General features: G+C 42.7%; 1 long non-coding RNA gene and 1 pseudogene across 2 annotated transcripts in view; one reads left to right on the forward strand and one right to left on the reverse strand.

The window, feature by feature from the left end:
- The window catches only part of LOC106725476, a 64,054-nt gene that overhangs the window by 791 nt on the left and 38,835 nt on the right, over positions 1-24,428 (forward strand). For both annotated transcript variants that reach the window (XR_001361370.1, XR_001361369.1), the window contains exons 2-3: positions 818-889; positions 22,927-23,002. This is a non-coding gene — a long non-coding RNA (uncharacterized LOC106725476). The remainder of the gene's footprint in view (positions 1-817; positions 890-22,926; positions 23,003-24,428) is intronic.
- LOC102243863 lies at positions 3,375-3,545 on the reverse strand (annotated as a pseudogene).

Raw genomic sequence — 24,428 nt, forward strand, 5'->3', positions numbered from 1 at the left:
GCCTTCCCGCTGTAGTTTGACAGTCTGTTCGATGCTGCTCTGCCTCTGTATCTATTTTTGTTCATCAGTTTATAATGGTCTTTATTATCCATAAATGAGTGAGATCATGTGGTATTTTTCTTTCATTGACTGGCTTATTTCACTTAGCATAATGCTGAGGATATACTCTTTTATCAAGAGGATAATACATTTTTAGTTATTCATTATCCCAAATGTAACTAACCCCCACCCTTGCATAGTGTGTGAAGTATGGGGGAAGTTCGTGTCCTTTGGGAGGTGAACAGGGGAGAGGACCACGCTGTCTGATGCTACCAGTCCACCCTGGTTCTGATGGCAGAACCAAAGCCTGTGCTTAGTGGACTGTGGCTCTGCTCCGTGGTTGCGTCAGCGATGGCGGTGGTGAGGCCCATGGCACCCCAGGCTGGATGTCGGGAAGAGGTGTGGTGAGTCATCACCGTGCAGGGAGATTTCAACACAGGCTGTGAATGAGAGCATTTATTCCTTCAAAAGTCCACTCACAGCCAGAGGAACTTTGAGACAGCTGCCTTTTCTTGATCCTTCCTTCTGAGTTCTGGCTCCTAGGTCTTATCTTAGGAGGCCAGCTAACTAATTTGAAACGATTTTAAACACGACGTTCACAGCCTGAAAGAACCATGGTATTTAACACAGTTCGGTAGTGAATACTTTTACAAACAAGTTTGTATTTTATATTCAGAAATGCCAAATGTATCAGTGAGGGTAGTTGGAGCAGGGTAGAAAGGCCATGTCTTTACCCAGCCACCCGATGAAACCAGTAACGATGTCATTCTTCTCCTAGATATACAGCTTTGGAAAATGTTTTCAGCACAGATCTGAGGAACATTTGGGAAGAATATCTCAGTACGGAGAGGTGATGAGGGCAGACCTGCTTTATTTCCAGGGGCCCATCCTGAGCCATTGCCTGGGCACCTCCGAGGGGGTGGGAGAGGGCCTGGGTGTGGGATGCTCTCTCCGCTGGGCGTCCCTTTGCTGGTAATTGGAAGTCTTTGCTATGATGAGAGTGTCATTTTGGTTTTGTATAGAAAGTGACATTTGTCTATTGTTTCGAAATTGCCAGAGTCTCATCAAAGCCAGATCTGAAAGCAATTTCAGGGTCATACCAAACCCCAAGGAGAGAGAACTGCAGCACTGGGGGAGAGGAGGGGGGAGGAGGGCTGGATTATATCCTCAGCTCTTCTCAGCTGTCATTCCTAAGATTCCTTCCTGATGAGTTGAAAGTTTTTGCACAACAGAAATGTAGTATTACATCTCCCCACAGGTTGCTTCAGGTGATACATTTATCTCCTTAAGTATATAGTGTAGACTTCCTCCTTGTCCCCCTCCCCCACACCCTAATGGTGATCATTCTTTATACCTTCCTTCCTTCCTTGTCCAAGGTTGGAGCTGTTGAAGCTTAAGGAACTGCTGCCATCCCTGGCTGTGCCTGCCTGGCGTGTCAATAAGGCCTTCTTTGCAGCCTCTATGATTGTCTGTTCCCAGCTCACGAGAGCATGAATACTGTGCTGTTTGGAAGGAAGCCCATTATAGCAGTGGTTCTCAACCTTCTGGCCCTTTAAATACAGCTCCTCATGTTGTGACCCAACCATAAAATTATTTTTGTTGCTACTTCATAACTGTAATGTTGCTACTGTTATGAATCGTAATGTAAATATCTGATATGCAGGATGGTCTTAGGCGACCCCTGTGAAAGGGTCGTTCGACCGCCAAAGGGGTCGCAACCCACAGGTTGAGAATCGCTGCATTATAGGGACCCCATCCCAGGAGGAGAGGCAAATTGGGATGTGAGGTCATTGGTTGTTTTAGATTTATGATTTGCTCTGGGTGTATTTAGTTGTATCAAATGCTTGTCAACACCTTTTGCTTTTAGATTTTTTGAGGGGGTGGGAGAGAGGTTTAAAAACAAAATAATCATCCAAAGAAAACATAGGCTTTTCATACTATTTTAGCCTTAAGCCAGGGTAAGAGATAGAAAACTACCATTGAGTGCAGACCTGATCCTAAGTCATGGATGGTGGAAAAATACCCTCATTAGGACTGTGGTTATCTTTAAACATGTTGATGTTGTGCCAGGGAAGTGGTTTCCCTACTGTTTGGGGGATCTGTGGCATTGTAGAGGCAGAGCCATCATGATGGACGAGAAACAGAACAGATCCGTGGGCAGAGAACATTGTACAGTAGTTCCGGCTTATCTGCGGGAGGTAAGACCCCCAGTGGATGTTCTGAACCCTACATGTGCTTTGTTTTTTCCTGTACATACCTACCTTTCCACTTGAAGGAGGCACTTGACTGCTTCTCTTGGGCATCCCTGAATGGCCGGTATCACCCCTCCTGCACTTTGGGGCTACCGCTAAGTAACATAAGCAGGACTTAGACACCAGCACTGTGATAACAGGACAGAGGATCTGATCACCTAGGCGGCTACCGAGAGACCAGTGGGTGGGGAGCATACACAGTGTGGACTTGGTGGACAAAGGGATGATGATGTCCCGGGACGGAGCGAGCACTGGTCATGCTACTCAGAAAGGCATGCCATTTAAACGTTACGACTTGTCCGTTTCTGGAGTTTCTCACTTACCATGTTCAGACTGCAGTTGACTATGGGTACCTGAAACTGTAGGAAGCAAAACCTCGGCTAACGGGAGCTACCGTCCACCAGTTCTTCCCGGTCTGTGTAACACTGGCTGTTTTCCCATTTTCCCTTTGTTGTTACAGATGTGCCTGGCACTGTAGGCAGGCAATGCCCAGGTTTCGACCTTTCCGCTTGTCCCCGGGGCGGAGAGCTGGAGGCAGAGGCATCCTCTGTGGGGAGTGGCTGAGGGCGCAGGGCGGCTGGCTGCACAGGCCGCCTCCTGAGGGGGAGGGGAGAGGGCAGCGCTGCCCATGCCGCAGCAGATGGTCCTGCCGTCTCCCCATCACTCACAGGGGGCGGTAGTGACGGACCCGGTGAAGCTTCCACCAGTGTTGGCCGCTGTGACCAGCGGGGTGAAGCCCAGCACATGTCTCTTTCTGATGTGCTTCCTGCACACAGGCATCCGTAGGGCCAGCTGCTGTGTTTCGCTTCAGGACGGAAAGGTTTCCGACGGGGAAAGAGGAAATGATAGAATAATAGGAGGCTTTTCCACAGAGAGGAAATACCGTTTCCTAGCAAATACACAGAGGTTCACTATTTAGATTGCATACAATTATTGGGCGAGAGAAACCTTTTTAACCAAAACATCACCTTAATGATTTTTCCCCCTGAATTGAAAATGTTTTATTTTGTTTTATGTACAAAGAGCTAGCATTGTTTCTGCGATAAGGTAGATGTCTTGAATGACCCATTCATGGAAGCTCACTTATTCCAACTTAATGACGCCTGTGTCCTTTGTGTACTGATGGAAACACTTGGCCGCACATATTGAGGCCATGTTTCCGGACCAGACCAAGCCGATTGAGCGGATGCGGCAAGAACGAGAAACCTGGCCGAGTTTCCTCCCCCGTCTCCAGGGGAGCTGCTGGTGGCCCATCTTCCTTGCTCGGGTGCAACGAGGCAAAAGATTCAGTAAACAAACCCATATTCCATTTTAACTTTGATTTTTTTAAAAGTCAGCCCAGCCAGCATGGCTCAGTGGTTAAGTGTCGACCTCTGGAGCGGGAGGTCACAGTTCGATTCCCGGTCAGGGCACATGCCCGGATTGTGGGCTTGATCCCCAGTGTGAGGCGTGTAGGAGGCCGCGGATCAATGATTCTCTCTCATCATTGATGTTTCTATCTCTCTCTCCTTCTCCCTTCCTCTCGAAATCAATAAAAATATATTTTGAAAACATCAGAGTGTCGGGAGCATAAATTTATGTTGTACTTGCTTTAATTACCAAGTTTCAATAAAGAGCAGGAGAAAATGCAGAGAGGGACAACTTTGCATGATAGGCGGGAGAGGAGCTGCTGCCGGAAGGGAGAACTTAAAACTATCCTCTTTATCAGAGAAAAGTGAAAATTAGGAAGGGAAATAGTGGGTGTGGACTTTACATGATGGAGGGAGAGGAGCTGTGGCCGGAAGGGAGAAAAGTGAAAATTAGGAAGGGAAATAGTGGGTGTGGGATATGGGCTTGTTTACGAAATCTTGAAATATTGGGATGCAAGGGCGCTCTTTGGTCAAAGTAAGTTTAAGAGGAGACACTGTTCTGAGAAGAAATAGACTCCTGAGGAGCTGGCGAGGCAGGACAAATCCACGACCTGACGTGCTGGTGGTGGCTCCATGAGGACGTCTATTAGGAGTGGAGTTGGACCCGAACTTCAAGGCCCCTGCAGAGGGATGACCACATCCTCCCACAACGACAGAACATTCTGGGCGTCGGTCGCATTTATTTTTATAGGGGCTGTAACCCAGAGGATCGTGAAATAGATCAGGAATGAAGGTCCTTATGATAATCCAGATTACATGTTGCCTGTGTTACTTTAAAAAAAATCTATAGTGCCGTAGTGGTTAGATTATTAAATGAATTACCGCCTAGAAAGCTCTTAGAACACAGTCTAGCATTTGATCAGCATTCAGTAAGTGTGAGCCATTATTATTTTGGCCATAATTGGCTGCTGTCTCTTCAGGCACGAGACAAGGTGGGCACCTGTGCAGGTGCCTTGCTGGAGAGTTATGTGCTCTGATGGTCAGGGTCTGGGCTGACAGCGCTGGAACAACAGATGAGGCAAAATTGGATGATCTGCTAGCCTTCAGCCAACAACCCAGGCGGCGATGAGCAGGGTGTGTGTTCTGTACTCATATTACAGGACATTTGAAAAGTCTCAAAGAATGAGCTGTGATGCCAGATCCCTCACACAGACACTGCTGGTTTGGTACATTCCTTAGATTCTAGAGAGTTTTTTCACTTAAAATGTTTTACCTTCATTTTATAAACAACTGTACGTGGTATTGCCGCGTGACTGCAGCATTCCACCGGGGCCACGTGCTGGGTGATGATCGTATGAGGTACTCTCTGCTTCGTGACTCATCTTCACATGCTCTGAGCGGAGCCTTTGCCCTGTTTCCAGGAATGAGGCCTGAGGCTCCCAGCACCCTGCAGCTCTGGGGTGGGAGGATCGGAAGGCCGTCTCCTGATAGGATGAGGTCACTCCAGGAGGTTTTGGGGATGCACATCCTACTTAAGAATGTGGTGTTTGGCTCTGCGTAAGAGGGAGTGTGTTCTGAGCAGAGGAGGCACTGGCTCCTGGTGCTGGCGTTCTCATCTTCGATGCTCTCGCCTTTGATGAGGGGGATAGGATGGGGGTGGCTCTGAGAACACTCCTTTTGCCAGTGGAGCTGTTCATGAGGAAGCGGGTGGCCTTCTTTGCTATCCGGTGTGTCTTGTGTAATGGCACTCAGAACCCCAGACTTTTTCGATGTAATGGGGCAGGAGGTTCTGGTTGGAGGTACAGTTGCCTCCAAGCCAGCTGGCAGCAGGGAAGCACTGGGATTTCCCACTATTTTGCAAGATTATAATCTTCTGGAGGATGTGGCACCATCGTGTTATGGAAAGATTATGGGGTTGAATCTGACTTCTGCCACTCATCAGCAGGGATAGAAGGTGTAATTATCCCCAATTTACAGATGAGGAAATTGAGGCTTAGGGAGATTAAGTAATTTGCCTGAGGTTGCATAGTTAAGTTAAAAGAGCCGGGATGATCGCTCAGGCCTGTCTGGCTCCTGGACTGCACTCTTAAATCTCTCATCTCTCTCTCTTTTTTTCTTTCTTTCTTGTTTTAAAATTGCGGAGCAGACATTTTTATCCTCTTTGGTCCCATGGCTAGGACAGTACGATAGCCCCTTTCTAGTCACATGTATGAAATCGTAATGAAGAATGTGAACTTCAGAGCCCCACAGATGGACCTGCTTTAAATCAGGGCCTGGCCACATCCTAGCTGTGAGACTGGGCGAGTCACTTCACTTCTCTGGGCCTCAGTTTCCTCATCCATAGGCCAAGGACGACGATAGTACCTGCCTTGTAGTTATTAGAATATTCAATGAATTACTGCCTAGAAAGCACTTAGAACAGAGTCTAGCATACGATCAGCGTTCAGTAAGTGTGAGTCATAATTGGCTGCCATCTCCTCAGGCACGAGAAGAGGTGGGCACCCTGTGGTGAGCAGGAAGCACAGCTGTATCCCCTGTGCAGGTGCCTTGCTGGAGGGTTATGTGCTCTGATGGTCAGGGTCTGGGATGACAGCGCTGTAGGTTACAGATGAAGCAAAATTGGATGATCTGCTAGCTTTCAGCCAACAAGCTAGGCAGCGACGAATAGGGGGTGCTCTGTGCTCTTAGGATGAAAAAAAAGAAAAGAAAAGAAGAATTTAAGCTGGTATCCAATTTTGGGGAAAAACACTTTTATGGTAATTTATGAGATCTGGGCAGATTCAGTTCGAATACTTTTAGAGCCAGTACCGAGAGGCACATTCTGAGGGATGCCTATGACGAATTGTCGACTCCTGAGAAACGTTTTGTTTTGTGGGAAACACACAATTCCTTGCAGAAGGCTTTGTGGAAGTGTTTGAATTGGGGATGAAAATTAATGTTTTGGGTTGATGCCGAGTGTGGAGGGCATCTAGGACTAGGGGAAGAGCCCCAGTGAAGGATCAGGATAGAGTTGAGGCAAAGAAAGGGTTGCTTAGAGTTGAGAGTGATAGATGGGAAATGATGGAAGACATAGGCAAATTGGGACTGGATGATAGTATTCTGTTTTTCGGTATAAATTTAACACGATGAGCAGAGAAATATCGTACATCCTTCTTCTGGGAGAAACCTCGATAAACTTGCCCAGAATGTATATTCCCATAAAGGAGAATTGGACATTGAAATGCCAAAGCCATCCTGCAGAAAATGTTCATGGTAAAGAGAGGTAAAAAAATAACCTTCGCACTAGCAGTGAGAATTGAACAAGTGATTCCATTACCTAGATTAATAGAAAAACCATTTATGAAGCTAGTTACTCACAGCTTCCCATCAAATGTAACTAGCCATCAGATACTGGCTTTTGTATATCACACCTCAAGGACCTATTTAACACACAGTTTTGTAGACGAGAAGGTAAATACTATGTATTACTTTTTAGCCCCCCCAATTGCCTTAGAGGAGTTGAAGCCAGCTAAAATACCATGGCTGATAAAACTCTGGGGGAGCATAGAACTTGCTTGGATTTTGGAATTCCTCATGACTTTTCTTGGTGGTTACTATCTTGATATATACTTTAATAAAGTATGGTTGGTTGAATAATAATTAGCTATCATTTTTCTATCATTGTTTTGCCTGAGTGAGCTCTCAAGGTTGAAACCAAAGAACTTATATACTTACTAGAGGCCCGATGCATGAAATTCATGCAAGAGTAGGCCTTCCTTCCCCCAGCTGCTGGCACCGGCTTCCCTCTGGCACCGGGACCCGGGCTTCCCTCCTCCGGCAGCCGGCAGGCACCCGGGACCCGGGCTTCCCTTGCAGCCCCGGCTTCATCCGGAAGGTTGTCTGGAAGGATGTCTGGTCTAATTAGCATACTGTGCTTTTATTATTATAGATATGCATAGCCCATGGACAAGGGCAATAGGGTAGTGAAGACCTGGTGCGGGGGTAGGGACAGGGAGGAGGGGAGATAAGGGGAGGAAATGGGAGATATTGCAATACTATCAACAACAACAAAAATATATTAAAAAAAAGAAGAAAAGTGCCTTAAAGACAGCTTGTATCTGAAGACTACAAAGCTGATGCCTGAGACTTCTCTGCCTCAGGCGTCTAACTGATGATGTCTGGACACTCAGCACCATGGGGCTCAGCCAGTGTGCCTTACTGGACCCTCCACTGACCTCCCCCGTGGAGAAGTTCAGGTTCTTAACATTGGCTTTAAAGGCTCATGTGGTCTGCCCCATGGTACTCCTCTGCCCTCGTCCCCTGGCTCTCCTCACTGCCTCTGCCTCTGTCATGCAGTCCTTTCCCAAACATCCCAAGCATGGGCTCATCTCCAGACATTTGTACTTTCTGTTCCCCTGTCTAAAACACTCTTTCCATGATGTATTTGTTACTCCCTTGTTATTTTTTCTTAAGTTTTTATTTATTGGGGAGAGAGAGAGAGAGAGAGAGAGAGAGAGAGAGAGAGAGAGAAACATATATTTTTTGTTCCACTTTCATAGATTGCTTCTCGTATGTGCCCTGATCAGAAATTGACCCCACAACCTTAGTGTATTGGGATGATGCTCTAACCAACTGAGCTACCAGGCCAGGGCTGCCCTTGTTATTGCTTCCCTAGCCTGTATTAATACTAGATTGACCTTTATTTTTCTCTCATCACAAGAAAAGTATTAAGTCACTATTTTTTGATTTGCATTGTAGCTCTTGAGAAATCAGCTCCTTGTTGCTCCTTTGAAGGTAATCTGTCTTTTCATTCTGGCTGCTTTTAAGATCCCTTTGTCTTTGGTGTTCTGTATTAGGTGTGGAGGTCTTTTAATGAATCTGTTCTGGAATTATTGGATCTTCTATGTCTCTGGATGGGTGTTTTTATCAGTTCTAGAAAACACCCAGCTATTATTTCTTCATATATTGCCTCTGATACATTATCTTTCTTTTCTCATGGAAATCTAACTGGATCTGATAGACACCTCCAACATTCTCATGTCTTTTAACTCTCACTGAATATGCCAGTTATGTCCTTCTCTGCTTTATTCTCAATAATTTAATTCAGCTTTATCTTAAGGCTCACACAGTGTTTCTTCCTCAGTGTCTAGTCGGAAACATATCTTTTGTGTTTTTTATTTATTTATTTTTTATCTTTAATTTCTTTATTGGTTAGGGTATTACAAATGTGTCCTTATCCCCCCCCCCACTCATGCTCTCATCCCCCTGTTGTCTGTGTTCATTGGTTTGGCTTCTATGCATGCATACAAGTCCTTTAGTTGATCTCTTTCCCTTACCCCCACCCCATATCCTTTGTGTTTTAAATGTCACTGATCTTACATGCTTTTATTGCTAAAAGTTTCATTCATTTATTTTAAAAATCAGCTTATTTTAATAGTGTCTTGTTTCATACTCAGTTATCAATTGCTACTTTCATTACTTTAAACATAATTGTTTTATGTTTTGTGTTTGATAATTCCAATATCTGAAATCTTTGCTGATTTTTGGGGGTGGGTGTTGCAGCTCATTCTTGCTCCTGTATATTTGTGACTTTTAAGTGTAAGTTCAGTTTTTTGTTTTTTTTTTAAAAAACGTAAGATGTCCTTTTTTAAAAAATATATATTTTATTGATTTTTTACAGAGAGGAAGGGAGAGAGTTAGAAACATCAATGAGAGAGAAGCATTGATCAGCTGCCTCCTGCACACCTCCTACTGGGGATGTGCTCGCAACCAAGGTACGTGCCGCCCTTGACTATCGAACCTGGGACCTTTCAGTCTGGTGGCCGATGATGCTCTATCCACTGAGCCAAACCAGTTAGGGCAAGTTCAGTTTTTTTTTTTTGTATATTTATCTGTGGGGCTTCTTGGAGGTCTAGATTGAAGGTGTGTTCCTCTAGAAATTTATGTTTGTTGGCTGCCAGATTTATTGAGTTTCTACCAACCAGGGACCACCTTAAAACAAATTTTTGGTTTGAGGTTTTCCAGGCCACCCAGGCACTATGAATTTGGACTGGAGGTCCTATGTGAGGGCTAGTGTTTGATGACAGATTTTTAGGGGAGTTTTTTTTTCTTCTTCATATATTTATAGGGTTTGAGATAGTCAAATTTTCTTGCAGTCCTTGGGAGGCAGTCATAATAATTGTTGATATCATGACATAAATTAGAAAAAGCCACTGGTTCATAGGTCAACGCTCAACCACTAAGCCAAACCAGCCAGGGCAAGTTGCCCTCACTGATGCTTGAAATGTACCACCACCCCATTCTGCCCAAGTCCTGCACAATCTTCAGGGCCTTACTCAGATCTCCCATTCCCTGAACAAAAATCCCTACTGTCCCCTCTCTCATCCGAATGGCATCTTCTCTTCTGAATGACCAGAGTAGCATGGGTGCATTTATCATAAACTTACTAATTTTTGTCGCTTACTCTTTTTCAATCTTATCTCCATTACCAGACTGCGAGCTGCATGTTTTATGCGTCTTTCTGAGTTCCAGAGTACTCAGTGGAAAGCCTTAAGCAGATAGTTAGAATATTTTTGTTCAATAATTAAAGGAAAGAATTTAATTAAATAACAGGATGCAAACCTGCTAAACAAAGGATTACGAACGGCTAGCAATTTGGATGGCGCATAAAGATTCTTGAAATCTCACATGCATAGTTCAGAAAGGCTGTCAGAGCGGGCGAAAGTCTTCTCTGGGGAATGGCGTCCATGTGATAAAGAGCTTAGACTTTTTTTTTTTTTTTGCATTGTCTCAGTGTTTGAGGTTTAGAGTGGTTGGTTTGGCAAAACTTCTGTCTGCTCATAATAGAGCAGAGGTCTGTCACAGAGGAAAAATCTATGTTCTCTTTCAGGAAAAAGGAAAATGATTTTTGCCAGTCATTGTTTTTTTGTTGTTGTTGTTTTGTTTTGTTATTTTTTTTTCCGAAGAGAGATTAGGCCACATTGTTCTACAAAAATTACTGCCCTAAAATTTATTTGATTATTACTCAATTTGTTAAGTGAGTGAAGGCATGTCTCAGTTTCTCATCCTTTTCAATTATTTTCCATTATGAGGTGATTTTTGAACTTTTAAGAAATTATATTTTAGTGGTAATGGAAAATGCTTTCTTTTAAATCTCGAGTTTGCTTTATCTCAGCGATTTTCAGTGGGTGTGCTGCAAGGATCTTTAAAACATGCCATTCCTATTTAGTCAGGGGCACTGACTTCTTTACTCTTAGACTGTCAAATTTTAAGAAGTGACAACAGCTAATACAACAATGTGAATGACTAAAAATTATGCCTTTTTTGGGGGGGGTTAGATCACTGTAAAGTATACTATACTTTTAGGTGTGCTGCAGAATTTTAGTAATTAGTTAATGTGTGCCATGAGATGAAAAAGGTTAAAAATCGTTACTTTATCTGATACTTCTGGAAAATATACTTTGTACTGGGCATTTTTTATAAATGACCTGATCTAAATCTTTAAAGATCCCACAAGATTTTCATTTTAAAGATGGGGAAACTAAGGCAAAAATAACGTGTTCTGATGATGCAATCATAGGGGGTAGGGCTGTTATGATTTGGGTCCAGGTTCCCCTGACTACAAGCTCTGCTCCTCTAGTATGTCACACAGTCACAGAGTTAGCTTCGCAGTATGATTCGGTCAGATTTTAAATGTTAAACATTAAACGTGTTTAAAGCTCATTATGATATTAACAGGATATGACCTGGTAGGAAAGTGATTGAGTATTTCTAGTTCTTGTTTATTTCGTATTTGGAGAAACAGCTGGAAAATATTATGTTCCACGGCTGTGACTGCCTCGATGACTAATGTTTGCACCCTCGTGTGGAGGTTCCCAGGCGCCCTAAATGTAGTCAGTAGGTGTGTTTTCAGTGACTGTGGAACAAGGCACTTTTGTGCACCGGGCATGCGGAGAGGGTGTAGGGCTCTGACTGAGCCCTGCTTTTGGTGGGACAGCACCTAGGATGGCTTCCTCATAAGGAAGATGAGTTCTATTGCAGAAGAGAGCGGGAGGGGCGTGTGGAGGTGTGCTGGGCAGTCAGAAACCTACAGCCACCGTGCACTTTAGGATAACTAAGCAGATGTGTGGGTGAATAGCTGGGTGTAGGGGCCCGATGCTCAGGAGAAATGTACAGTTAAAGATTCGGGTTGAGTACCAAAGGCATGCAGATAGATGAGGCTTAAAGCCATGGGGTTGGACTAGGGGTAGGGTCCTGAGGCACACAGCAGGCCATGAAAAGGAGCCTCCCGGTGGTAGTGATAGCAAGTGCCCAAGGAGCGGGAGTGGGAGACCTCTGCAGTCAGAGAGGCAGGGTTGCCATCTGTCGGAGCATCAACAGGGTCAACACTGCCCAGAGCTAAGCTCGTAGTCACATGGAGAAGTCTTCATTGGAGTCATTTGGCAACATGTGAGAACTATGAGAAATTAAAACTGACAGGAGATGACCACCAGTTGGAAATGTGGGTTGAAGAAGCAGAGAAACAGAGAAACAGAAATGTTGTGAGTTGGGTAACTAGGAGGATGTTGGCCAGTGAATCTGGGAGGGTGGAGCAGGTCTGAAGAGAGGGGGTAAGACTCAGTTTTCATCCGTTCAGAATTCACTTCTAAGGCTTTAATTAAAATAACGAATTTATGACAATCAAACCTATATTCCATAAATTATTACATAGACAGAGAGGAGTTCAAAGCAGGGACCAGGTGAATGGAAACACTTGAAGTAAGAGGAGGAGTAGCATGTGAAGAAGGCTGAAAGCCAGAGAGGCCACCAGCAATAGAAGCTGGTGTCGTCTCTTAAGCCAAGGTGGGAACGGGGTCGGGGGAGAGTTTGAAGGAAGGGGTGACTGTCAGTAGTTTCCATTGCTAGAAAGGGATCAAGTGAGTTAATGACTGAGAAGTGCCCATTGATTTTGGGAAAGTCTCTTACAGAAAAAGTAGTGGGGTCAAAATCCCATTGGTACAGGGATTTTAAGTGGATATGCTGAGAAGTGGGGAAAGCCGGTACAGTTTGCTGTTTCCTGAGGTTGACTGTGAACGGAGTGGCAGATATAAAGGGATACAGCCAAAGAAGTGGGGGTTATTATTTTGGGGAGCGGAATAGATTTGTCCTGTTTGTATACTGATGGAGAGAGGCAATAGAGAGAAGAAGGTTGAAGATTCTAGACAAGAGAAATTTAAGGAGTGAGGCCCCAGAGGAGGAAGGTGGAGGAGAGGAGACGCCCCCCCGCCCCCCGTGAATTAGGAGGGATGGAGGTAACGATGACAGGGAGTAAATGCGTCTAGATGTACATAGACGTTATAGTCAATGAATATTTGAATCGATGTCAGTGTCACTCATCAGTTATATCAACTTCCCCTCCTGATCTTGATCCAGAAATACTTAATATTAGGAAAGTTATTATCTTCCCCATTTTACAATTCAGGGCATTAGAAAATCCAGCTTACCTGCTGCCCATTCTGTAAAATAAAGTTTTATTGCAACATGGCCATGTTCCTATTCACTCATTTACATATCGCCTATGGCTGTTTTCGCACGCAACAGCAAAGTCTAAAATTCATTTACTGCCTGGCCCTTTTTAGGAAAGTTTGCTGACCTCTGTACAGGTGACAAAACCGAGGCCCAGAGAGAATGTTGACTTTGAGGGCTGGTCCCTCCTGTCCGACCACTTTTTCTTCTTTGTTACCCAATTTTCTCTGGACGCTGCGTACTTGTAGAATTATCCGGTGACTCCTGAGTCAGGAACTTTCCAGTTACCATTGTAAATTAGGTCAAATTGAAACCTCTCCTGGCCTCACCCTGGGAACACAACTTTGTCTCGGTTCTTCATAAAGGGGTCTGCGCTAGACAGGGGTGCGCCTCTGGCTCTGCCTGGGCCCTGTTCTGACTGTGGCCTGGGTGTGCTGCTCTCTTCTGCTTTCCTTGGGTTGCCTTTCTTCACCTTGTCTAAGAGGCTGACTCACTTCCTCCCTCATATCATCACCAAAACCCACCCCATATGTTTTCCTTACCCCAGTGGTTTTGTTTCTTTGCTTTGAATTTCTTCAGCAATTAAGTGTATTGTTTGCACCCCTCACACACATTTTATAGTGGCACCTGTCTCCTGTGAGAGACCCTCCTGTGATGCGGGCAGCTGTTCTGTTTCCCTGTCTAATCTGCTGGGGGACAGGGACCATATTGCTCTTGTCATCAGCACCTGAGAGTTATTGGTGCTCAAATGATGAATTGTCATTAAGCTGAAAACATGTAAGTGCTTGGAAATTGCCCCCTTATGTAAACAAGGGTGTGCTAATTACTAGCCCTTCTCAACCACTCTTGGAACCAGATCCTCTCCTGATTCTTTTGAAATCCACTTTGAATTGCTGACCAAATTTGAAAGCAGCATATTTGCAGGTACATCTTCCCTCTTTATGGCGGCACACTGCTCAGTTTTCAAGAGGAAATACAAATCTATTCAAATCTATTTCTTGGCTGAATTTTCAAAAGCTTCAGAAGGGGCTGAGATTTTAATAGCTGCAATTTAGTTCTAAAACTTAATTTATCAAATTATAGTTGTTTTACACATATTGTCTAGCACCTTGCTACTCAAAATGCAGTGTTCCCACCACAGTACAGGCATTGTTTGGGAGCTCATTAGGAATGTGGAGTTTTGGGTCCAACCCCAGACTTTCTATCTAAACCAGCATCTGCATATCACAAGGCCTCTCTGATATGTACCCACATTCAGGTTTGAGGAGCACTGCTCTGGGTATTGACCTTGTATTTCAGATAAACACACAAAACACAGGGTCCTACCTCACATTTTATACCTTTTATATGTTACTAGTGACCCGGTGCATGAAATTCATGCAGGAGGGGGGTGTCCTTCTGTTTGGCCTGCACCCTCTCCAATCTGGGACCTCTCAGGGGATGTCCAACTGTGGGATCGGGCCTAAACTGGCAGTTGGACATCCCTCTCGCAATCCAGGACCGCTGGCTCCTAACTGCTCACCTGCCTGCCTGCCTGATCCCCCCTAACCATTCGCCTGCTCACCCCCAACTGCCCCCCCACACCGGCCTGCTCACCCTCTACTGCCCCCCAACCCCCGCCGGCCTGCTTGGCCCCAACTGACCACCCCTGCTGGCCTGCTCACCTGCAACTGCTCCCCCTGCCGGCCTGCTTACCCCCAACTGCCCCCCACTGCCAGCTTGCTTGCCCCCAACTGCCCAGCCTGCTCGCCCCTAACCACCTCTGCCTCAGCCCCGCCACCATAGCTTTGTATGCAAGGACATCCGGAAGGTCTCCTGATCTAATTAGCATATTACCCTTTTATTAGTATAGATGATGGTGTGATTTCATATTTTATGATGAATGTTTTCTCTGTCAGAAAAAAATGGCTGTGTTTCTCTGTTATTGTTAGAGCAAGGTCATAATTAAGAGATAGATCAAGTATGCATTTGTTCTTTTCTGCTACCTGGAATGCATTTAATGGGTCTCTTTATGTAGAAATAACAAAGTCTAAAAACTTCTGTCTTTGATGCGCGTCTGGGATAATCTGTTGTAAGTGAAGAGCCTCAGACCTCACCTGTAGCAATAGACTTCATGCTATTTTTTGGTATGCGTATTTTATTATTCCCCTTTATTACCTTAGAAATTGTTTATATACATAATTGTGAATTCTGTACTGGGTGAAGTTTTATTTCCCATTTTTTTAAGTCCTTAAAAACAAGTAAATATATGAATAAAACTATATTTATTCAAAAATATATATTTTATTCATAACAATAATTCATATTGTCCTTGCCAATTAATCCACGCAGGTAGAATAAAATTTTTTTACACATGTTTATTTATTTTTGGAAAGGTCACACACATGTACAGAGTTCAGAAGGTTCAGTGAAAAGTTAACCTCCTTCCCATCTCCAACCTCTAGCCAGGCAGTTCCCTTCTTGGGGACTACTCTTCATACCAGTTTTTTAAAAAAACATATGTATTTTTTTATTTCAGAGAGGGAGGGCGAGGGAGAGAGAGAGATGGAAATATCAATGATGAAAGAGAATCATTGATTGGCTGCCTCCTGCACCACCCCTCCCCCTCCCCCACTGGGGATTGAGCCAGCAACCCAGGCTTGTGCCTTCCTGGTTCACAGGTCGATGCTCAACCACTGAGCCACCTCAGTTGGCCCTTACCAGGTTTTTTATGAACACTTTCAGAGATAATATATGAACAAGAAAGTTCAAATAGTTGTGACTAAAGGGGTGAGCTCTGGGGCCAGACAGAGTTTGAACCTTGGCCACTAATTTCGTGACCTTAACTGCACTGTGCCACAGCTTTCTCATCTGTGAAATGGGTATATTAATAGTATATCTCTCAAAAAATAGTATATCTCAGAGTTGCTGAGAAGAACTAATGAGATAATTCATATAAAACACTAAGAGCAATTCTTGGCATGCAGAATACCTTCAATAAATATTAACTGCTAATATTATATGTGAGAATTTCTTTGTCTTTATCATTTCTATACACATAAACAGTAGCATATTCTATATACTTCCACACCTTGCTTTAAAAAAAAACCCCTTAACAATGTGAGATTTCCATGTGGTTATTGGTTCAGGTTATTATGTATACAACTGCCTTATTCTTTTTGGTGACTCTACATTATTCTGTTTTATGGATATAATTGATTTATCCAGTTCCCAGTTGGTGGGCATTTAGGTTTTTCCATTCTTACAATACTGTAAGAAGCTTTGGTGAAATGGCATGTGTACATGTGATAGTGTGTCTGCAGGGTAAATTTATAGAAATGGAATCTAGAAATGGTCAAAGTATAGGTTTTAGTCTTGCTACGTTGCCCTCCAATAAGTGATACATTCCTGCCAACAAAGTATTCTCATACTTGTTTTCACAGTCAGATTTTAACTTTAATTTTTAAAAATACAATTTTATTCATGAATATGTTAGGAACCCATACATATTTGGACATTTGATTAAGATTGCTTGATGCTTTGCAACAGGCTCCTGGGTAGGAGTAGGAAGAGAATACTTTGTTCTTATATTGTGGAATAATGAGCTGTTTTCAGAGAGGAACTGTGTAATATGCAACAAGCTGTCATTATATTCACTTACTTCTAAAGTATTTTTGAGATACTGAAACAAAACAAAGTGTTTGGCAAACCCCCGAAAAACATGTATTTCATGTTTCAGTTTGCATCGGTGCCTGGCCTCTCGAAGGCTCCTTGAAGTGTCTGGGCTGAGCAGCGCTGTCTTTTGCGTTTGTTTTCCGAGATGGGCACAACATAGAGAGCCTCTTTCTTTTACTCAACCGTCTCATTATACACATTCTTGCTGCCAACCGAGCTGACCATACAGTTTTTATTTAGGGTGTAGTAGGCGAAACAGTTTCTCCCAAAGACTTTTAAATATTAATATACTTTCTAAAGTAAATTGGACCAGATTCTAGTATCCTATGACATGTGACCTTCACTTAGTAATTTCGAGCAATCCAAAATATTTGCAGTCCCCTTCTCTGTTTTACATTTGGCAAACAATCCAGCCATTGACTTTTACCGAGTGCGTAATCTGCTCTCCTGAAACACAGCTCGAGACTGTGGTGAGAATTATGATTAGCGCCGAGATACACGTTTTTAATTCATTTAGCAGACGATCACTAGGTTCTTTCTGAATATTCAGATGAGCTGGGGAAATGAAAGAGAAGCAAACATAACTTCACATTCCAAGAGGCATGTGGAAGCACGTGGCCAGTTTTAGTCGCTGGCGTCAATCAGAAAATACTTGTTTCTTATCAAGTGCGTTGAACATGGCACCGGGCCAAGGTGATACACGGCAAGAGGCCACTCAGCTGACCCCTCCCAACCTGGTAGGAATGCCCTTGTTGCTGTGGGATTCCTGGAAATGACCTTCAGGGTGGCCTGTAATGCCCAAGGTTGGCTGCTGTGCGTCTGTGAGGCCTACTGTGGGGGATGTCATGGGGGCCACAGAAGGTTGGCTCTTATTTTGGGGACAGTAGACAGGTTCCCAGATGCTGAGTGGTGGGCTCAATCACTGAGCCATGTAGTTCTAACCTTGTTGCTAGGACAGAGGAGGTAAGGCATGTATTCTCTGAGGAGCTGAGCACCAGACACCAGACTGTTTATCAACGTGGCTGTCATTCTTTCCTCTTAGCAACTTGACAAGGTCTTGACATTGGGGAAGTGTGTCTTTTCCCTCCTCGTTAAAACATAGCTCCACGCAACAGATGCTCTTCAGCTTCACAATAGGTACCGTTTATATGGCTCTTACTGTATGCTAGGTCTTCCTGTCAAGTATTTGTGACACACCAATGAGACAGATGAGAAATTCAGGCTTAGAGCGTTTAACTTAGATGCTCTTCAGCTTCACAATAGTTACCGTTTATATGGCTCTTACTGTATGCTAGTCTTCCTGTCAAGTATTTGTGACACACCAGTGAGACAGATGAGAAATTCAGGCTTAGAGCGTTTAACTAACATGTGCAAACTAGTAAGGGGACAGAACTGAGATTCGCAACCAGGTCTTTCTCACACAGAATGGTGCTTCTTTATCCATTATGGTGGTTCTCAACCTTGGCTGCACATTAGAATCACCTGGGAATCTTTTTAAACTCTTGATTTCTGGGCCTCATCCTCTGGAAATTCTGTTTCTTTGTTACTAATGTTGTGGCCCCACCCCATCACAAAGAAACAGAATTTCCAGAGGACGAGGCCCAGAAATCAGGATTTTAAAAAGATTCCCAGGTGATTCTAATGTGCAGCCAAGGTTGAGAACCACTGCATTATGCTCTCCTGCCAGCTAAAAAGGAAAGTGCCTGTAACAAAGTAAGGAGCTGTCACATCTGTCTGACATAATTGTTTTTATTTTCTAAATAAGGGCTCATTATTACATTATTTCACTAGCCATAATGTAATTACAGTCCATTTTAATGTTGCTAATGACTTTCAGTATCTCCTCAAATTATATTACTTCTCTGAAAACTGAGGCCTTAATCCATTGACAAGTTGTTAGAATTGCCCTTTAACTTTTCAATTATCAGCCATTCCACTGGGATCTTTCATCAGCTTCTGGTGATGGCTGGAGCTTTGCACTTTCCCCTGCCCCCTCCCCCCCCCCAAGGTCATTGTCTAATTCTCTTAGGGACCTGATTGCACTCCAGGCAGCATTCTTCTATTACCCATACTTACTGTGTATTTCTAGTATTTTTCTCTTGGCTTTCTACTGAGTTACATTGATTTTTGTCTTCATTAATTCCTCCCATCACTGCCAATTTTCTTCATCCTTTGTTCAACATCTTTTTGAAAGTGTTATTCAATAGGCTTATTCTAGAGTTGTTGGTTTCTCATTCCTAATTTACTTCTTGTTATTTTTTCTTGTAATTATAAGGCTTATTGTATTTTCTCTAATTTTCATCTTCCCTCCCTCACCTTCTGTAGTTATTTTGTTCCTTCTCCGGGGATTATTTTGCTGTTTTTTTCCATCTCGTTGTCCTCAGTTCTGTCCCAGGCTGTTAGGGATCTGGGTTGAGGTACCGTGGAGCAGAGCCCGGGCCAGCTGCCCGGGGAACCCACAGAGACTGACAGAGCCTGGGATTATATAATTACTCAGGGTTACTGCTGATTTATTCTCTTCCTACCTGTCTCAGCCCCCCTGCCAGCTCCAAGCAAGGCTTTTCCCCAGTGCCTGCAAGTCGGCCAGGAAAGGGACAAGCGGTGTCCACAGCATCAGGGATGCATGGTTGGCCTCCGTGACCCCTGGTTTCATAAAAGAGTAATGGGCTCCATTCATTGTTAGACATACTGGGCCTTTAACCAGCCATCTAGTAGTTATTGCCTCAGACCTTACACCCACCCTGCAAGGTTAATGATGATTTATGTTTGATGGCCGGCGAGGAAACTGATGCTCTGAGAGATTAGGAGTCGGGCTAAAGGGCACATAGTTTGTATGTGGGTGCGGTGGGGATTTCACCCCCCTGTGAGTGTGGCTGCACAATCTACAGTTTCTACCCCAGCATATCCTCTCTGCCAAAATGAACTTGATACTTGAGCATTTGGATTAGATCCTTCCTGTCCTCATTAGAGGGTGTCTTAGGTACTGTTGCATCATGCTCCCCAGTGTTACTCATTTCTCCCTATTTGATTCATTAATAATCCCAGTATATTGTTTCCTTTGTTCATTGTATTCGAATCAAGTAACTGGCAAGTCTTGTTCCCAGCTGCCTGTCACAGTGAGAGCAGGCCTACATGAAGGTGTTACTCTGATCTAATATGAAATCAAGGTTATTGATTATTTTCCTTTTAATGAATTCAGCTTTGCTGCTTACAGGGTTTTTACACTGATCCTTTCCTTTTATTGATACTGGTGTTTTTATTCTTAGACCTGTGTCTTGCCTATACAGAGTGTTCTGTTAATATAGGGCTGATTGCAGGTTGGAATGAGACCTTGATAGATTTAGGATATGTCTTAGTTTTATAAAATAGTCATAATGGTTTTTAGTCTGCAATACAAGCTCTTAGATTAGATGCCTGAGGTCCTTTTAGTTGTGTAATTATAGTTTAGAATAAGTTTTGGCTTTATGAGTATCAGAGGGGTTGTGGCCTGTCTTCAAGGTATATTTTTTCTGACTATGAAATGAAAATATATTAATTGTGGAAAATGTAGAAATATACAAAGAATAAAATAACAACCTGTAATCCCAGTTTCTAGTGATGAATGCTGTTGGCCATTTTGGCATTTTTTTTTTTATTCGTGTGTGTGTCTGTTTGTATGTGCATGTTACCATACCTTACATCCCAACACATACACAGTTTTGTATTCTCCTTTCTCATTTAATGTAGATCATAATAAATTCTCCATCATGAAAAAATTCTCATGAACCTAATTTTAAAGGCAATATAATATTTCATAGTATGTGCATGCTATAATGTACTAATCATTCCCCAGTGTTAGGACTTTAAATTGTCTCCAGCTTTATGTGTATATCTTTTAAAAATATATTTTTTTATTGATTTCAGAGAGGAAGGGAGAGGGAGAGAGTGATAGAAACATCAATGATGAGAGAGGATCATTGATCAGCTTCCTCCTGTATGTCCCCAACTGGGGATCCAACACTCAACCTGGGCATGTTCCCTGACCGGGAATTGAACCGTGACCTCCTGGTTCATAGGTTGATGCTCAACCATTGAGCAACACCGACTGGATAATAATTACTCTTGATAAACAAGAAGCAGCCAAGTCTGGCACATAGGAAACAAGTATTTGCAAAGTGAAGTTTCATAGGTCAGCGCTCAACCACCTGAGCCTTGCTGGCTAGACTATGTGGGTATCTTAGTGCATCCATCTTTGTCCAGATTTATGATTATTTCATTTAGATTGATCCTGTAAGTGAAATTAATAGGTTAAAAAGTTTGGCCACTTTAAAGATACGTGATACATAATGCTTGCCAAATTATTTACCAGGGTGAATTTCCATTCCAGCCAGCAGTAGGTAGGAAGCTGGGACTCATTACTCCCATCTGGCATTGTGTGTTTGCGTGGCTAATTTGATAACCAAAAACTAATGATGCTGTTTCAATTTGCATTTCTTTTATTACCAGTGAGGTTGAAAATTTTTAAATCTGTACATTAACGTTTTTACTCCTTAAAAAACCCTCTTCTTTTCATCTATTAAAGTCTAGTATATTTCTTACAGTTTATAAGGGTTCTTTGTATGTTAAGGATATTGATGCTTTCTCTAATATATTTGTTGAAATTGTTTTCCTAATTAGTTGTTGGCTTTTATTTTTTAATAAATTTTTGATGTTTACGTGTGTTTAATTTACTGAATTTATTTGTCATTTTAATTTACTAAATAACATATTGTAATATATAATTTATTATGTAAAAATAAATTTATTAATTTAATGTACTGTTTTTAATTTTTAAGTTTTTCATTATATCTTTTGTATGTGTGCATGATCTCTGCTATAGGTTGAGAACGTCTTTCTCCATAAAGAAAAAAGAGAAATATATTTAACTACATATTTTTCTAACTCCTCTAATATAATTTAAAAATTTTACCTCTGTGATTTATTTGGAATTTATTTTAGAGTATATTTTGAGATTAAAAATATCTAATTTGATTTCCCCCATAGATAATCAGTTGACTCAGCAATAGTTTTGTTGAATAAGCCACCATAAACTTTTGTCATTACTTCATCATGTATTCATATTTTATATATCTTAGAGTCTGTCATATTTTATTATTTGAGGGGTTGTATTTCTTCTTACAGGTATTGTCTAGAACTTACCTAATTTAGCCTTTTAATTTTTAAAGTATAAACTAGAGGCTCGGTGCACAAAATTCGTGCACTGGAGCGGGGGGTGTCCCTCAGCCCAGCCTGTACCCTCTCCAATCTGGGACCCCTCGGGGGATGTCCGACTGCCGGTTTAGGCCTGATCCAACTGCTGGCTCCCAACCGCTCACCTGCCTGCCTGCCTGATTGCCCCTAACCGCTTCTGCCTGCCAGCCTGATCACCAACTAACCACTCCCTGGCCAGCCTGATCGACGCCTAACTGCTCCCCTCCCAGCCTGATTGCCTCCAACAGCCTTCCCCTGCTGGCCCAATCGACCCCAACTGCCTTCCCTTGCCGGCCTGATTGCTCCCAACTGCCCTCCCCTGCTGGCCATCTTGTCACGGCCATCTTGTGGATGACATGGGGCGGCCATCTTGTGCAAGGGTGTGATGGTCAATTTGCATATTACCTCTTTATTATATAGGATTATAGAGTCATTTTGCCAAATTCTTTTTCCTCTCTCTCTCCTGAGCTCCCCCTTCCTTCTCTAAAGCAAAACCAACAAAATAAAAACCCAAAAGGAAACACAGACAGCTCTGGGAGAGCGATTGGAATTGTGTGAAACCAATAAAATGGTTTAGGCAGAACTGTACTCTTTTAGCACCTTTTGAAAAAGGCACTTTCCTTTTAAGCAAAAGCTTCTTAATGTTCTGTATTTGCTTAATCAGTAATTTTGTCTGTTCAGAGGTGGTTGTCATGCATTGATGTTTACATCTTTAAGCATCAAAGATGTTCCAAGGCAGGATGTTGTGATGATAGCCTGCAAATGGCCAAATGTGGCCAAATGCTGCCCTATAATGGCTCTCGAGCTAGAAAGTTTTTTTTACGCCTTTAAAGGGTTGTAAAATAAACCCAATAAGAATATGTGATGGAAACCTATGTGACCCACAAAGCTTAAAATATTTGCTATCTGGCTCTTTACAGATAAAGTTTTCTGAGGGCACCACACTGCAAAACACTGGCAAGCAAACAGGAGACACGCAGACCTCACATGTTAATTGTGAGTCATAGCTTTCACTCATGTACCACCTCTTCAGCACATTGACTGGGAAGGGTTGTTTTTTTGTTTTGTTTTGTTTTTTAATGCGTTTAAGATAACCTTATGTGAGAATATGAGTGAATGCTTACAGGTATTGTTTCTTTCTTCCCTTGTTTTTGCCCTATATTTTTAAATTTATCTTTATTATTGAAAGTATTACAGATGTTCACCTTTTGTTTTCCCATTGGCCCCCTCCACCCCCCCCCCACTCCTCCCAGGCCTTCACTACAATATTGTCTGTGTCCATGGGCTATGCATTTATGCATATAAGTTCCCCAGTTAATCTCTCCCAACACCACCCACCCTCACCTTCCCTGAGATTCTTCAGTCTATTCCATGCTTCTGTGTCCCTGGATCTATTTTGTTTATCAGTTTATTTTGTTCATTAGGTTCCACATATGAGTGAGATCATGCGATACTTATCTTTCTCTGACTGGCTTATTTCACTTAGCATAATACTCTCCAGTCCCTCCATACTGCCTCAAAGGGTATGAGATTCTTTGTTTTTACAGTTGCATAGTAAGTGGTGAAAGAGGACATCCCTGTCTTGTTCCTATTCCTAGGGGAAATAGTTTTAGTTTTTGCCCATTGAGTATGATGTTGGCCTTTATTATGTTGAGGTATGATTCTTCTATTCCCACTTTGCTGACTTTTTATAAAAAATGGGTGTTGGGTTTTGTCAAAGGTTTTTTCTGTGTCAATTGATAGGATCATGCGATTTTTGTTTTCCAATTTGTTGATTTGCAGATATTGTACCTGCCTTGCATCCCTGGAATAAATCCCACTTGGTCATGGTGTATGATCTTTTTAATGTATTGCTGGATCTGATTTGTTAATATTTTGTTGAGGCTTTTAGCATCTATGTTCATCAGGGATATTGGCCTGTAATTCCCTTTCTTTGTAGTGTCTTTATCTGGTTTTGGAATTAGGCTAATGCTGGCCTCATAAAAAGAGCTTGGACGTGTTCCTTCCTCTTGGATTTTTTGGAATAGTTTGAGGAGTATGGGTGTTAGTTCTTCTTTGAATGTTTGGTAAAACTCCCCTGTGAAGCCATCCGGGCTTTTGTTTACTGGGAGTTTTTTAAATTACTACTTCAGTTTCATCAGTTGTTATCAGCCTATTCAGGTTTTCTTATGCTTCCTGATTTAGTTTTGGAAGGTTGTATTTTTCTAGGAATATGTCCATTTTGTCCAGGTTGTCCAGCTTGTTGGAATATAGTTGTTCATGGTATTTTTTTCCGATTCTTTGTGTTTCTGTGGGGTCAGTTGTTACCTCACCTCTTTTGTTTCTGATTTTGTTAATTTAGGCCCTCTCTCTTTGTTTTTTAATGAGTCTGGCTAAAGGTTCATTAATTTTATTTATCTTTTCAAAGAACCAGCTCTTGGTT

This window comes from Myotis brandtii, unplaced genomic scaffold, assembly GCF_000412655.1.
Source record: "Myotis brandtii unplaced genomic scaffold, ASM41265v1 scaffold103, whole genome shotgun sequence".
Classification (NCBI taxonomy): Eukaryota; Metazoa; Chordata; class Mammalia; order Chiroptera; family Vespertilionidae; genus Myotis; species Myotis brandtii.